Below are 18,171 nucleotides of genomic sequence, written 5' to 3'. Positions count from 1 at the left end.
TTGATCTGTCTCTCCAGCCCCCTGTTTTGTTGTATGTTTTTTAACCACTCTGTTTTATATGGATTTCATATACTAGTAAGTCACTCCTATTGCTCTATCATCATCAAGTCTCCTTGTGTCTTATGGCATTGACATTAGTTCTATGCGAGGTATCTTTTCACACTGCTGCAGTAGAAGGGGAAGCAGCGCTTTGTTACTGCTATTTGGTAGGACAGGTCCAGGCTTTGCATGTGTTCTTCATTGGCATGTGAAAGCTTTCCTTACATGCCAATACTTATGTTTTAGAACCCTAGTTTGTCTTCTCTAACAGCACTTTATCACGGAGATTGGAAAACCTTGCTACAGCCTGGTAAAGACAGACTTCACTATTCCCATTTGCCTTCTGCTAGTATGGCCAGTAGTAGAGCCACCATTGTGTGTATTCTAGTAGAACCAATATCCTGTAAAACTTGTCTGCTTGGCTCCACTTTTCCTTTCTTACTCCTCTGCATAAGCCAAGCTTTCATCATTACTCTTTCTGTATCCATTTGTGTTGCTTCTCCCATTCTAAATGGAGAATGTGTGTGGGAAAACGCAAACAAACACCACACACAAGTAATCCAACATCATGTGACTTGGATTACCGAAGCCAGTAAATCAACCTGTAAGTACACTTCTCTGAGTTTGTTTGACAAAAATACAGAACTATTTTTTTTAATTCTTAGCAGCACAAATGGGCAAAAAACATGCACCACTCATTGTCTCACAGTAGAACTCTAAGTACTAACATTTAAAAAGGTAGATGTTTGGCTGGACATTAGAGCAAATGCCTGAAATCCAATACTTGGGAAGTGGAAATAGAAGGACCAGAAGTTCCTAGTCAGTTTTGGCTACATGGGGAGTTAAAACTCCATAAAATGCTCCCTCCTAAAGATGAAAAGAAAAAGGAAAAAGATTAAGTTCAATGGTAAGTTTGCTACAAAGTTCATGAACTAGCCTGGTAAGACAGATGAATTATTCCCCACTTCTGACTTTAACTTCTCCTGCTTGTTTGTAAGGCAAAGAAGAAAAAAAAATAAGAAATGCATCATGAAAAAGCAATGTTTTAGAGATGAGAAGATGGCTCAGTCAGTAAAGCTCTTGTGATATAAGCATGAGGATTTAGGTTCAAATTCCTAGAACACACATAAGGCAACGCTCAGAAGTCCATGTGTGTGGTCTGTGTTCCTGTGGTAAGTAAGACAACTGAGTCTTCACAAACTCACAGACTAGCTAGTGACAAACAAAATGAGTACTTGAAGCAAACATAGTGGACAATAAGGACAAACATTCAAGATTATCTTCTGGCCTCCACACCTGTTTGCTATACATATTTGCCGACAAGAACAAACATAAACACATACTATGTATACATACATATACACCATACAATCATATAGGTGCCAGATATTCTAAAAATAATTCCCTACTTACAGAAAATGTTATATTTAATGATGTAGTCACATACACATTGCGTTAAACTTCAACAATATATATACATATATATATACATACATATATATATATATATATATATATATATATATATATATATCTCAGTACAAGATTTATCACATAGATTATGGCACATTCCTGAATGACATCTTACCAATGTGCACAATGACAGATAACCGACTGGCAAAATCTGGAAACTCTCCAGCAACTGAAGATTTATGAACCTGAAAAAGGACTTTCAGACCATATGTTACCAATAGAATTGATTCATATTCTGACTTGTTGGGACACAGGCATAACAAGTAATAAATATTTTACATATCATTATTCTGTCCACATATATTGTGATATATTATGTAGCTATTAAAACAAATGAGAACATAGTAGGTTGAACAAATAGAGTAAAGAAGAAAAAAGTCATGAAAAGTTAATATATATATACATATACATATATACATACATGTGTGTGTGTGTGTGTGTGTGTGTGAGAGAGAGAGAGAGAGAGAGAGAGAGAGTAGGTGAGAAATGTTACCCGAAGTTGTTGTTTAAGTTGGAATGAAGATGGAGAGTTGCTAATTAGCTTAGCGAAGTAGATAACATTAAAACTGAGGAGAAGCCAACAACAGCAAGGCAGTCATACTGCAGAACTTGAAGAAGTCTTAGGAATTGATTCATCAAGAATGTTTACAGGTAGGCATATGGTTAAAACTAAAGTCAGATACATCAAATGGCAGCTGCAATGTAGCACATTGCCTCTTATCCTAAATTCATTCATATACTTCATTAATAATTTCGATTTGCTGGTGCACAAATTAATAATGAATGATGGTGTCATTTTCTTGGAAAGGTTTATGTGAGGAGTAATAAGTGTGATGTGATTATCTGAGCAAGATGTACCCCACATCCCAAAAGACTCAGATACTTGGATGTTTAGACACAAGAGACTGTCATTATTTGAAAGGATTAGAATTATTAGGAAGTGTGGCTTTGTTGGAGGAAACATGTCAAAAACCCATGCCAAGCCCAATAGCTCTTAGTCTGAGGCTGCTCCAAACTCATGCACGTCACCATGCTCCCTGCTATGATTATAATAGACCAAACCTCTGAAACTGCAAGCAAGCCCTCAATTAAAGGCTTTCCTTTATAATAATTGTTGTGGTCATAATGTCTCTTCGTAGCAATAAAACACTGGCCAAGACAGATGAGTTTCCACTCTAAACATAAGAATATAAAATCTGTAGGGATACTCTCTTGTGCATTGTATAAAAGCAGTGACCTGTCAGAAAAGAGCTTAATGCTAAGCCAGAGAGAATAGGCAGGACATCCAACAGACAGAAGGACTCTGAGAAAAAGTCATGCAAAGGAAGATTCACCATCAAGACTCAGAGGAACTTGGACACATGAAACCGAGGAGAACTAATCAGCAACATGGCAGACATAAATAATACAAATTGGCTAATATAAATTAAGAACTAGTTGGGGAGCAAACCTAAGCTAAGGACATAAGCAAGCCTCAGTGACATGATTCAAGAACTGGAGTGGACATAGAAAAGGTCCAAATTGTTACAATACTCTGTGTGTCATGTGGTCCAATTTACATAAACCCCAGAATCCTGACAGATAAGCCTTTAATTCCTGATAGGTAATTAAACTACTATTTTCTGTAGAACAGAAACTTTTAAATAGAAAAGACTTAAATATATTTGAGCCTAATTTTCACAAAGGTGTCGGTCTTAGGGTTTTACTGTTGTGAAATGGGCTGGTTGAAAAGACATTCTGACCAAGGCAACTCTTATAAAGGTAAACATTTTATTGAAGCTGGTTTGTACTTAAAAGAAGTTTTCTCAATTATTATCATGACAGGAAGCATGGCGGAGTGCAGGCAAACATGGGGCTAGAGGAGGAGAGAGATCTACATCTTCATCCAAAGGCAGCCAGGAGGAGATTGGATGTGTTTTACAGTTGACATAGTTCGAGCACTTTTGACCTCAAAGCCCTGCTTCCACAGTGACTCACTTCCTCTAAAAAGACCACACTTCCTCCAATAAGGCCACACTTCCTAATAGTGCCACCCCTTATTGCCAAGCATTCAAATGCATGAATTTATGGGGGCCTTTCTTATTCAAACCACCACAATGTCAAAAGTACGCAGGGAAAAGAGTACATTTAACAAATATACAGCAAAACTGGAAGTCTATCTACAGAAGAATAAAATTAAATCTCTATCTCTCATCTTACAACACACACACACATTAAAAGTGGATCAAAGGTCTTAATTTAAAATCAGAAATGTTGAAACTTTTAGAAATAAACTTAGGGGAAAGACTTTAATACAGCACTATACATAAGAACCATCTGAACAGGAATCCAATAACATGAGAAATAGTGATCCAAACAAGTAAAACTACCTGAAGTCTGAATGCAGTAAGGAAAATATCAGAAGAGTAAGCAGACAGCCTACCTAATGGAAGAAAATCATTACCATTGCCAGCAGTAATTCATGTGGAGGGGGGCAAGATCTAGAATGCATAAAGAATAGCAAGAGATAACATTTTTTCAAAGATTTATTTATTTCTGTGTATGAATACACTGTAGCTGTCTTCAGACACACAAGAAGAGGGCTTCGGACCACCCATGTGGTTGCTGGGAATTAAATTCAGGACCTCTAGAAAAGCAGTCAGTGCTCTTAACCACGGAGCCATCACTCAAGCCCAAGAGATAACATTTTTAAAACACAAAATTACCAAATCAGCAAATGGGTTTCAAAAGAAGAAAGATTAGTGGCTTATAAGTACTTTACACTATGTTCAACTTTCCCATTTACATGGAACAGACACACTAAAATTATTAGATTCTATAATTCCCTAGTAAGAGCATCTAAAAGATGCTCCAACATACAACAAAGACATATGCTCCATTATGTTTATAGCAGCCTTATTTATAATCGCCAGAAGCTGGAAAGAATCCAGATGCCCTTCAACAGAGGAATGGATACAGAAAAATGTGGTACATCTACACAATGGAATATTACTCAGCTATCAAAAACAATGACTTTATGAAATTCATAGGCAAATGGATGGAACTGGAAAATATCATCCTGAGTGAGGTAACCCAATCACAGAAAAACACACATGGTATGCACTCATTGATAAGTGGATAAAAGTTCAAATTACCCAAGATACGATCCACAGACCACATGAACCTCAAGAAAGATGAACAAAATGTGGGTGCTTCACTCCTTCTTAAAAGGGGGAACAAAAATATCCATAGGAGGGGATATGAAACCAAATTTTAGAGCAGAGAGTATATGAATGGCCATCTAGAGCCTACCCCACAATGTGGCCCATACATATACAGCCACCAAAACTAGGTAAGATGGATGAAGCTAAGAAGTGCATGCTGACAGGAGCCAGATATAGCTGTCTCCTGAGAAGCTCAGCCAGAGCGTGACAAATTCATAGGCGAATGCCAGCAGCAAACCACTGAACTGAGAACAGGACCCTCGTTGGAGGAATTAGAGAAAGGATTGAAAGAGCTGAAGGGGCTTGCAGCCCCATAAGAACAACAATGCCAACCAACCAGAGCTCCCAGGGACTAAGCCACTACCCAAAGACTATAGATGGTCTGACCCTGAACTCCAACTGCATATACAGCATAGGATGGCCTTGGTGGGCATCAATGGAAGGAGAAATCCTTGGTCCTGCCACAGTTGGGCTCCCAGTGTAGGGGATTGTTGGGGGATGGGGTGGGGAGGGGAACACCCTTATAGAAGAAGGGGAAGGGGAGGGGATAGGAGGGTAATGGACAGGAAACCGGGAAAGGGAATAACATTTGAAATGTAAATGAAGAAATATCCAATAAAAAATAAAATAAAACTGTTTTACTTTTTAAAAACTACAATAAAAATACTATTGAGAATACAAGTAAAGAGCAAACCCATCCTCACTGCAGGCAGAAGTGTGAACCAGTATAACAATTATGAAAATGAGTATGGAGGTTTCTCAAAAATGTTAAATAGTACTACCCTATGATCCAACTATATCATTTCTGGGTGTATATCCAAAGAACTTTATCCCTTACCACAGAGAAACTAGTTTGTCCATATTTATTGCTAATAATAGCAGGGAAATATAAACAGCCTAGATATCCATCATTAGATCAACAGATATAGAAAAGGCTATACATGAGCACAATTGAATATTATTCAACTATAAAGAAAAATGAGTAACAAGAAAATTACTATGCATGGTGGGGCATGCCTTTATTCCCAGCATTCAGTATACAGAGTCTGAAGGATCTCTGTTAGTTCAAAACCATTCTAAGAGAGCCATAGAGAGTTCTAGGCCAACCTCAGCTGTGAAGTGATACCTGTGTCAAACATAAACTCCCAATAAAGAATAATTTATGGAATTGGAAATGATTCTATTAAACTCAGCAATCCACAATGAGAAAGGAAAAAGAAGTCACATTTTCTTTCTCTGAAGCAGGCCCTAGTATACAGTGTTTGTATGTATGTGTATAACTGGAAGTGAAGATAGATTAGGCCACAAAAGTGGGCAAGTAGATGATGGGAAAACAGAAGAGGCAATAGAACACATAAGATATGAAAGAATTGTGGTGTGGGCGTGACGGCTCAAGGGTGTGTCCAAAGGGTGGGGAAAAAGATGTGAAAAGAATAAGTTTGAAGATACCATGATTTAACCTAATGCTGCATACATTCATTTAAAAGTTTTTAAAAGAAAAGAGACAAATATTGTGGCAATTTGCAGAGTGAATAAAAAACAGTTTCAGCATTCTCAATGTCTTTAAAGTTTATTAGAATAAAGAAAATAGTCACAAACCTTTTAAACAATGTGAGTGTCTCCTAAAATATAGATATGCCATCAAGAAGGAGAAAAACAGGCTGGAGAGATGCTCGGTGGTTAACAACACTGACTGCTTTTCCAGGTGTCCTGAGTATAAATCCAAGCAACCACATGGTGGCTCACAACCATCTGTGATGGGATCTGATGCCCTGTTCTGGTGCACATGAAGACAGAATAGTCATATATATTAAATAAATAAATCATAAAATTGTTTGGTGCTGGAGAGATAGCTTAATGTGAGCTGCCTGTTTTTCCAGAAGCCTTGAGTTAAATTCCCAGCAACCACACGGTCCTCACAATCATAGGATCCGATGCCCTCTCCTGATATACTTCAAAATAGCTCCAGTGGACTTACACATATAAAATAAATAAATCTTTAAAAAACATTTAAAAAAAGAATGAGAAACTAATGAGGAGAAATCAAAAACAACCCAAGAGAAGAGAACTGGTGAGAGATTCAGTAATGGTGGAAACACTTCAATATTCTCAGCTTTCTGAGAGATGAACACTGTGAACAACTGGTTATAAAAGAGGAATGACTTTTGGAAAGCAAAAAAAAAACTGTTTTTGGAAGCAAAAATAAGATAAAAATACAAGTAATAGAAACATAAAAACCTCCTAAATCTCCTAGAATCTGAAATAGTTAATGAATCATGTTCTAAAACATGTCCCCAATTTAAAATCCACCATGTTCATTAAAGCCCATAGAAGGGTTGGCGAAAATTCTGGAAAATAATATAATATTATTACAGTGGAATAGAGACAAGAATAATGTTCATTCAGGTCATTTATATTGGTACATGGAGGCCTGATGAGATGGCTGGCTTAGCAGGTAGAGTGTGTTTCTAAAACTGTGTCAAGTAACTACATGGTGACAATAATTAACTCCTACAAGGTGTTCTCTGACCTCCACATGCTACAAGGTGTTCTCTGACCTCCACATGTGTGTGTGTGTGTGTGTGTGTGTATGTGTGTGTATGTGTGTGTGTATGTGTATGTGCATGTGTGTGTGTGTTTGTGGGTGTGGCAGCATGTGCACGCGCATGCGCACACAAATGCTCAGACAAATGTGAAGAGCACATAGAAGATCAATTTGAGTATCAACTTAGAATTTTCAACACCTGGATAATAATATTTACAGAGAGAATATAGAAGTGAAAGAATAAAGTAAATTATCGAGGGCATGAATTTCCCTCTTGGGAGAATATGCCAAGTACCAAGTGCAATAATAAAAATAGATCACACTGGAACACACAGTAGTGAAATCTTAGAACACCCTGGGCTACAAGTGAAAACATTGACCCAAGGCAGCCCTCAGCCAGCACTTCCAGAATTTCAGGACAACTTATCTCCGATGTAGTCGTTTCTACCAAGGCAAAAGCATAAGGGAAAGACTTCAAAGTATTTTCAGATATGAAAGAGTTCAGTTAACACTGTTCTGCCTCAAGTAGCCATACACAGCACATTCCCGAGGTTGTGTAATCAAGATAAAGAATAATCAAAAAAAGGGGGGGAGAGTAATGAATATCAAGCTTCAGGAATTTCTCAGTGAAGCCATGAAATCTGTACTAGGCTTCCTCTCAGGCAAACACTATTTTCAAGAAAACACTCGGCACGAAAGATTAAATAGGATTATCATGATTAGAGTAAGGCAGCCAAAATTTTTTCAAGAAAAACTTTCTCCAAATAACAAGAAGATACGTAAAGAAGGTGTAAAGGGATGAAGATGCTCTAGAATTGTACTTCAACCATCCTCCTAGAGGATATTCTAAGATATTAAGGTTGCCAGTGCTGGATAAATGGCAGAGTGGCAACCAGGGTATCAAAACAAGTCGGGGGCTAGGATAGGTTTGCAGAAAAGCAGAAAATTAGGTAACCATGATTATTGTATGTTTTCTTTCCCTCCCTGCACTCAGGTGTCCCTGTCGGCAGCTAGCCTTGCCAGGCCAGCATGTACCATCACTTATGAGAGGCCTGCCCTCCACTTATCAATGCCAAAGTCTGCAGATCCATGAAGGAGCTTAAATAATATCAACTCTCGCTCTTGCCAGTACTTCCCTGCTAATTATGAGACAGATAATAAGTAGATGTATTCTGAGAATCTCCTAAAAATAATATTTTTCAGAGCCAGTCTTCAAGCCTTGCAACATACACAGTCATCTATTATACTTGTAAGCAAAATTACCGCTAAACTGGCATCTGAATCTCTATCAATGTCTTTTCCTATAGCCTAGCTATTCACATTCTTATAGTGAGTCATAAATTGGGATATCCAAATAAATGAAAAAAATTAGCAAAAATATTCATATTTTAAAATTTATGGTGATCACTATGACTAGGGGTATGAGAATATAAAAATAGTTTCAAAAGCATCTGGAAAACTTATAGTCAATGAATCATGCGCTAAAACATGCCCCCAATTTTAAATATGGCACATTCAGAATTAAAGCCCTGAGAAGGGTTGATGAAACTGCTGGAAAATAATATAATATTAGTACAGTGGAATAGAGACAAGAATAATGTAAATTCAAGTCATTTATATTGGTAATTCAAATCACATTAAAACATGTGGGCCAATGTAACTAGCAGTAGAATCTTGACCAGAATAACCCTTGAGTCACTTCAGGTCATTCTGAGCAAACACACTGGACAATTCCATAACTTTGAAATCTAAGGAAAGTGATAGGGGACTGAAGGATTTCAGTAAACACTGCAAGTACATAGCTCATGTTTAATGATATCAAATTCACATTGTGAACTTTAGCACAAATCTCACAGTAACTCGGGGGTGGGTAGTATTCTAATTCTGGGAGTAGGGTTTACCAAAGTAGTGTGGGGACTGCACCTAAATCGTATGTAAGCTGTCACTTAAAGTCTAAAGTGGGGCATACAACAGAATATAAAAATAAATGCATTCCATTGCATAAGGTAAGGATATTATTTTGGTACCCAGTAATGCATAATGAAGCCAGGAACTCATTTTGGTATGCTGAGTAGAGTGGCAAGAGCCCAATACTGAATGCCACATTCTCTGAGGGGCAGGAGGCAATGATGCCATGACATTCCGTAAATGTCCTTTCACACGGTCAAAATATTTCTGACAGTCACTCATCCCAAATCTTCCTGTGCATAACAGTATCAGCTGGTGTGTCACTCATAGTGACAGGAAGAGACACAGGGAGAAAGTGGACTGTAGTAACAAAAATGTCAGGCATTAAATCACTCTATCATGATAATGGAGTTAAAGATGGGCCATCTCAAAAAACACTAACTACTTTGTGCTTTGATCACTTCAAGATCTAATTCCTGAAGGCACTGTGAATGAGTGAAGGGCCATCTGTTCTGTCTTTCTCCAATATGTAGCAAGCTATAAAAGTTCTTTTTGGTGGGTTCTTTAACATAGGTCTAGAGAACAGCACTAGAGAACAATCACCAGATGATACTGGTTATTGGATCTACAATGGTACCAAATGAACAAGTTCTGAAGAAAACGTTATCTTCTACTAAAATCATAAGCCACCCCTCATATATCTTTTAGCATCATTGTTGAATTGACTACATTAGACCACATACCAGTTTAATCTCCTAATGTGTTCATACTCTTACTGTGTTTTTGTTGTTTCTTTGGATTTCACCATTTTGTGAATGGCCCCTGCATATGTAACCATTACTAAAACGTGGGGTTAGAGAGATGAGTGTTCTTGACGAATACATGACTTGGATCTCAGCACCCACAACATGATCCACAACTGTCTGTAATTCTAGTTCTAGGGGGTGTGATGTTCTTTTTTAACTCTATACAAACAAGCAACACATTTGGTGAATATGCATGTAGGCAAAACTCCTAAAAAATCCTTTTAACTAATAATTTACAGTTTTGTCTTGCTAATCAGCTTTTATACATGTTGGGTTTCTAGATCCAGCCAAAGAGCCTACCTATGTACTCAGGAGGAAGTAGGAGGCTCTCACTTTAATCTTAGTAAGCAAGAATGAAGAAGCTCATTGTTAAACATATTGATAGCATAATCTGACCTCAAATTGATAAGGAAAGAAATATTTTACTGGGCTCAAGGAGGGTCTAGTCTCAATATGCAGATAACATAGAATTGCAGTATGAGATAAAAATGAGTTTAAATATTCAAAATTTGGTAGAAGACCAGTGATATAGCTTAATAGGCATTACATCAACATGAGTTTGATCGTTGCAATCCATTTTTTTTTATTATTAACTTGAGTATTTCTTATATACATTTCAAGTGTTATTCCCTTTCCCAGTTTCCGGGCAAACATCCCCCTCCCCCCTCCCCTTTCTTATCGGTGTTCCCCTCCCCACCCTCCCCCCATTGTCCCCCTCCCCCCAACAGTCTAGTTCACTGGGGGTTCAGTCTTAGCAGGACCCAGGGCTTCCCCTTCCACTGGTGCTCTTACTAGGATATTCATTGCTACCTATGAGGTCAGAGTCCAGGGTCAGTCCATGTATAGTCTTTAGGTAGTGGCTTAGTCCCTGAAAGCTCTGGTTGCTTGGCATTGTTGTACATATGGGGTCTCGAGCCCCTTCAAGCTCTTCCAGTTCTTTCTCTGATTCCTTCAACGGTGGTCCTATTCTCAGTTCAGTGGTTTGCTGCTGGTATTCGCCTCTGTATTTGCTGTATTCTGGCTGTGTCTCTCAGGAGCGATCTACATCCGGCTCCTGTCAGTCTGCACTTCTTTGCTTCATCCATCTTGTCTAATTGGATGGCTGTATATGTATGGGCCACATGTGGGGCAGGCTCTGAATGGGTGTTCCTTCAGTCTCTGTTTTAATCTTTGCCTCTCTCTTCCCTGCCAAGGGTATTCTTTTTCTTCATTTAAAGAAGGAGTGAACCATTCATATTTTGATAATCCGTCTTGTGTTTCGTTTGTTCTAGGCATTTAGGGTAATTCAAGCATTTGGGCTAATATCCACTTATCAGTGAGTGCATACCATGTATGTCTTTCTGTGTTTGGGTTAGCTCACTCAGGATGATATTTTCCAGTTCCAACCATTTGCCTACGAATTTCATAAAGTCGTTGTTTTTGATAGCTGAGTAATATTCCATTGTGTAGATGTACCACATTTTCTGTATCCATTCCTCTGTTGAAGGGCATCTGGGTTATTTCCAGCTTCTGGCTATTATAAATAAGTCTGCAATGAACATAGTGGAGCACGTGTCTTTTTTATATGTTGGGGCATCTTTTGGGTATATGCCCAAGAGAGGTATAGCTGGATCCTCCGGCAGTTCAATGTCCAATTTTCTGAGGATCCTCCAGACTGATTTCCAGAATGGTTGTACCAGTTTGCAATCCCACCAACAATGGAGGAGTCTTCCTCTTTCTCCACATCCTCTCCAGCATCTGCTGTCCCCTGAGTTTTTGATCTTAGCCATTCTCACTGGTGTGAGGTGAAATCTCAGGGTTGTTTTGATTTGCATTTCCCTTATGACTAAAGATGTTGAACATTTCTTTAGGTGTTTCTCCGCCATTCGGCATTCCTCAGCTGTGAATTCTTTGTTTAGCTCTGAGCCCCATTTTTTAATAGGGTTATTTGTTTCCCTGTGGTCTAACTTCTTGAGTTCTTTGTATATTTTGGATATAAGGCCTCTATCTGTTGTAGGATTGGTAAAAATCTTTTCCCAATCTGTTGGTTGCCGTTTTGTCCTAACCACAGTGTCCTTTGCCTTACAGAAGCTTTGCAGTTTTATGAGATCCCATTTGTCAATTCTTGATCTTAGAGCGTAAGCCATTGGTGTTTTGTTCAGGAAATTTTTTCCAGTGCCCATGTGTTCCAGATGCTTCCCTAGTTTTTCTTCTATTAGTTTGAGTGTGTCTGGTTTGATGTGGAGGTCCTTGATCCACTTGGACTTAAGCTTTGTACAGGGTGATAAGCATGGATCGATCTGCATTCTTCTACATGTTGACCTCCAGTTGAACCAGCACCATTTGCTGAAAATGCTATCTTTTTTCCATTGGATGGTTTTGGCTACTTTGTCAAAAATCAAGTGACCATATGTGTGTGGGTTCATTTCTGGGTCTTCAATTCTATTCCATTGGTCTATCTGTCTGTCTCTGTACCAATACCATGCAGTTTTTATCACTATTGCTCTGTAATACTGCTTGAGTTCAGGGATAGTGATTCCCCCTGAAGTCCTTTCATTGTTGAAGATAGCTTTAGCTATCCTGGGTTTTTTGTTATTCCAGATGAATTTGCAAATTGTTCTGTCTAACTCTTTGAAGAATTGGATTGGTATTTTGATGGGGATTGCATTGAATCTGTAGATTGCTTTTGGTAAAATGGCCATTTTTACTATATTAATCCTGCCAATCCATGAGCATGGGAGATCTTTCCATCTTCTGAGGTCTTCTTCAATTTCCTTCTTCAGTGTCTTGAAGTTCTTATTGTACAGATCTTTTACTTGCTTTGTTAAAGTCACTCCGTGGTACTTTATATTATTTGGGTCTATTATGAAGGGTGTTGTTTCCCTAATTTCTTTCTCGGCTTGTTTCTCTTTTGTATAGAGGAAGGCAACTGATTTATTTGAGTTAATTTTATACCCAGCCACTTTGCTGAAGTTGTTTATCAGCTTTAGTAGTTCTCTGGTGGAACTTTTGGGATCACTTAAATATACTATCATATCATCTGCAAATAGTGATATTTTGACTTCTTCTTTTCCGATCTGTATCCCCTTGACATCCTTTTGTTGTCTGATTGCTCTGGCTAGAACTTCAAGAACTATATTGAATAAGTAGGGAGAGAGTGGGCAGCCTTGGCTAGTCCCTGATTTTAGTGGGATTGCTTCAAGTTTCTCTCCATTTAGTTTAATGTTAGCAACTGGTTTGCTGTATATGGCTTTTACCATGTTCAGGTATGGGCCTTGAATTCCTATTCTTTCCAGGACTTTTATCATGAAGGGGTGTTGAATTTTGTCAAATGCTTCCTCAGCATCTAATGAAATGATCATGTGGTTTTGTTCTTTCAGTTTGTTTATATAATGTATCACGTTGATGGTTTTCCGTATATTAAACCATCCCTGCATGCCTGGGATGAAGCCTACTTGATCATGGTGGATGATTGTTTTGATGTGCTCTTGGATTCGGTTTGCCAGGATTTTGTTGAATATTTTTGCGTCGATATTCATAAGGGAAATTGGTCTGAAGTTCTTTCTTTGTTGTGTCTTTGTGTGGTTTAGGTATAAGAGTAATTGTGGCTTCGTAGAGGGTATTCGGTAGTGATCCATCTGTTTCAATTTTGTGGAATAGTTTGGATAATATTGGTATGAGGTCTTCTATGAAGGTTTGATAGAATTCTGCACTAAACCCGTCTGGACCTGGGCTCTTTTTTGTTGGGAGACCTTTAATGACTGCTTCTATTTCCTTAGGAGTTATGGGGTTGTTTAACTGGTTTATCTGTTCCTGATTTAACTTCGGTACCTGGTAACTGTCTAGGAAATTGTCCATTTCCTGAAGATTTTCAAGTTTTGTTGAATATAGGTTTTTGTAGTAAGATCTGATGATTTTTTGAATTTCCTCTGAATCTGTTGTTATGTCTCCCTTTTCATTTCTGATTTTGTTAATTTGGACACACTCTCTGTGTCCTCTCGTTAGTCTGGCTAAGGGTTTATCTATCTTGTTGATTTTCTCAAAGAACCAACTTTTGGTTCTGTTCATTCTTTCTATGGTCCTTTTTGTTTCTACTTGGTTGATTTCAGCTCTGCGTTTGATTATTTCCTGCCTTCTACTCCTCCTGGGTGTATTTGCTTCTTTTTGTTCTAGAGCTTTTAGGTGTGCTGTCAAGCTGCTGACATATGCTCTTTCCTGTTTCTTTCTGCAGGCACTCAGCGCTATGAGTTTTCCTCTTAGCACAGCTTTCATTGTGTCCCATAAGTTTGGGTATGTTTTACCTTCATTTTCATTAAATTCTAAAAAGTCTTTAATTTCTGTCTTTATTTCTTCCTTGACCAGGTTATCATTGAGTAGAGCATTGTTCAATTTCCAAGTATATGTGGACATTCTTCCTTGATTGTTATTGAAGACCAGTTTTAGGCCGTGGTGGTCCGATCGCACGCATGGGATTATTTCTATCTTTCTGTACCTGTTGAGGCCCATTTTTTGACCAATTATATGGTCAATTTTGGAGAAAGTACCATGTGGAGCTGAGAAGAAGGTATATCCTTTTGCTTTAGGATAGAATGTTCTATAAATATCCGTTAAGTCCATTTGCCTCATGACTTCTCTTAGTCTGTCTACATCTCTGTTTAATTTCTGTTTCCATGATCTGTCCATTGATGAGAGTGGGGTGTTGAAATCTCCCACTATTATTGTGTGAGGTCCAATGTGTGTTTTGAGCTTTAGTAAGGTTTCTTTTACATATGTAGGTGCCCTTGTATTTGGGGCATAGATATTTAGGATTGAGAGTTCATCTTGGTGGATTTTTCCTTTGATGAATATGTAGTGTCCTTCCTTATTTTTTTTGATGACTTTTAGTTGAAAATTGATTTTATTAGATATTAGAATGGCTACTCCAGCTTGCTTCTTCTGACCATTTGCTTGGAAAGTTGTTTTCCAGCCTTTCACTCTGAGGTAGTGTCTGTCTTTGTCTCTGAGGTGTGTTTCCTGTAGGCAGCAGAATGCAGGGTCCTCGTTGCGTATCCAGTTTGTTAATCTATTTCTTTTTATTGGGGAGTTGAGGCCATTGATGTTGAGAGATATTAAGGAATAGTGGTTATTGCTTCCCGTTATATTCATATTTGGATGTGAGGTTATGTTTGTGTGCTTTCATTCTCTTTGTTTTGTTGCCAAGACGATTAGTTTCTTGCTTCTTCTGGGGTTTAGCTTGCCTCCTTATGTTGGGCTTTACCATTTATTATCCTTTGTAGTGCTGGATTTGTAGAAAGATATTGTGTAAATTTGGTTTTGTCATGGAATATCTTGGTTTCTCCATCTATGTTAATTGAGAGTTTTGCAGGATACAGTAACCTGGGTTGGCATTTGTGTTCTCTTAGGGTCTGTATGACATCTGTCCAGGATCTTCTGGCCTTCATAGTTTATGGCGAGAAGTCTGGTTTGATTCTGATAGGTCTGCCTTTATATGTTACTTGACCTTTTTCCCTTACTGCTTTTAATATTCTTTCTTTATTTTGTGCATTTGGTGTTTTGACTATTATGTGACGGGAGGTGTTTCTTTTCGGGTCCAATCTATTTGGAGTTCTGTAGGCATCTTGTATGCCTATGGGTATCTCTTTTTTTAGGTTAGGGAAGTTTTCTTCTATGATTTTGTTGAAGATATTTACTGGTCCTTTGAGCTGGGAGTCTTCATTCTCTTCTATACCTATTATCCTTAGGCTTGATCTTCTCATTGAGTCCTGGATTTCCTGTATGTTTTGGACCAGTAGCTTTTTCCGCTTTACATTATCTTTCACAGTTGAGTCAATGATTTCTATGGAATCTTCTGCTCCTGAGATTCTCTCTTCCATCTCTTGAATTCTGTTGGTGAGGCTTGTATCTACAGCTCCTTGTCTCTTCTTTTGGTTTTCTATATCCAGGGTTGTTTCCATGTGTTCTTTCTTGATTGCTTCTATTTCCATTTTTAATTCCTTCAACGGTTTGATTGTGTTTTCCTGGAATTCTTTCAGGGATTTTTGCGATTCCTCTCTGTAGGCTTCTACTTGTTTATTAATGTTTTCCTGTGTTTCCCTAAGTGTGTTCATGTCTTTCTTGAAGTCCTCCAGCATCATGATCAAATATGATTTTGAAACTAGATCTTGCTTTTCTGGTGTGTTTGGATATTCCATGTTTGTTTTGGTGGGAGAATTGGGCTCCGATGATGCCATGTAGTCTTGGTTTCTGTTGCTTGGGTTCCTGCGCTTTCCTCTCGCCATCAGATTATCTCTAGTGTTACTTTGTTCTGCTATTTCTGACAGTGGCTAGACTGTCCTATAAGCCTGTGTGTCAGGAGTGCTGTAGACCTGTTTTCCTGTCTTTCAGTCAGTTATGGGGACAGAGTGTTCTGCTTTCGGGCGTGTAGTTTTTCCTCTGTACAGGTCTTCAGCTGTTCCTGTGGGCCTGTGTCTTGAGTTCACCAGGCAGCTTTCTTGCAGCAGACAAGTTGGTCTTACCTGTGGTCCCGAGGCTCAAGTTTGCTCGCGGGGTGCTGCCCAAGGGCTCTCTGCGGCGGCAGCAACCAGGAAGACCTGTGCCGCCCCTTCCGGGAGTTCAGTGCACCAGGGTTCCAGATGGCCTTTGGTGTTTTCCTCTGGCGTCCGAGATGTATGTACAGAGCGCAGTCTCTTCTGGTTTCCCAGGCTTGTCTGCCTCTCTGAAGGTTCAGCTCTCCCTCCCACGGGATTTGGGTGCAGAGAACTGTTTATCCGGTCTGTTTCCTTCAGGTTCCGGCGGTGTCTCAGGCAGGGGTCCTGCTGCTCCTGGGCCCTCCCCCACGGGAGCCCAGAGGCCTTATACAGTTTCCTCTCGGGCCAGGGATGTGGGCAGGGGTGGGCAGTGTTGGTTGTATCTTCCGCTCTGCAGCCTCAGGAGTGCCCACCTGATCAGGCGGTGAGGTGTCTTTCCCACAGGGTCTGGGAGCAGAGAGCTGCTGCGGGCCCGGGATCCGCGGGCGTGGGACCTCCGGCAAACACAGGACGTGCCTCGTCCTAGATGAACTCTGCCTCTGTGTGTCCCGATCTCACCAGGCAGCTCTCTTGCAGCAGACAATTTGGTCTTACCTGTGGTCCCGAGGCTCAAGTTTGCTCGCGGGGTGCTGCCCAAGGACTCTCTGCGGCGGCAGCAACCTGGAAGTTTGCAATCCACTTAAAGGTGCAATAATAAAACTTACTTCCCACATTTTTCCTCTAACATCCATGTGTGTGTACTGAGGCACATATGCTCACAAATGCCATGCATATGCATCCAGTAATAATAAACATTAAAATTTTACATTGCAGGATCCCAGGAGATTTGGGTGGCAGAAGCACTTCCTCCACTGATTTGGACAAGAAGACTTAATCTTAGTACTTTCAGAGTGCTCTAACTAAATGTTGTTGACTAGGTTTATATCTTATAATCAACATTTGTTTACTGCTAAAAATTCTGGAAGCTATAAAAGAGTAAATAAAATCAAGATATCAGACAAAACATTTGGTGGAGTGTGAAGACACATTTACTTTTTTCTGAGATACAATCATTTCCCTCGCCATCCTGGAGAACGAGTAACAAAGTTCTAATATCTCTTTTATAGGACAGTCATCTCATCAACGAGGGATTCATTCTTATCACAAAACCACTTCTGAAATATCTCTAACTACTAATTCTACTTCTTTGCATGAGATGATATCAGAATATCAAATTGAAGGATCATAAATATATAGATAGTAGCAAGACTGTAGAAGTCAAACTTGAAGTTAGAGCTTACATGCAATAAAGGAGTCACCTAGAACATCCAACCATTTCTATGAAGTTTCCAGGGAATTCCCTGATTCTTGACCACATCCTTGGAAGATGGCATATCTAAGTATCAAATTATTCTGATACCCCCTGCGCTTGAGACAATGCCGGAACCTGAAGGAACAGACCGGATAAACAGTTCTCTGCACTCAAATCCCATGGGAGGGAGAGCTAAACCTTCAGAGAGGCAGACATGTCTGGGAAACCAGAAGAGACTGCTCTCTGTACATACATCTTGGACACCAGAGGAAAACACCAAAGGCCATCTGGAACCCCGGTGCACAGAAGCTTCCGGAAATGGCGGCGCAGATCTTCCTGGTTGCTGCCGCCGGAGAGAGCTCATGGGCAGCACCCCGCGAGGGACTGTGAGCCTCGGGAC

The sequence above is a fragment of the Rattus norvegicus genome, chromosome X, assembly GCF_036323735.1.
Source record: "Rattus norvegicus strain BN/NHsdMcwi chromosome X, GRCr8, whole genome shotgun sequence".
Taxonomy (NCBI): domain Eukaryota; kingdom Metazoa; phylum Chordata; class Mammalia; order Rodentia; family Muridae; genus Rattus; species Rattus norvegicus.
This window is presented reverse-complemented; position numbering follows the sequence as displayed.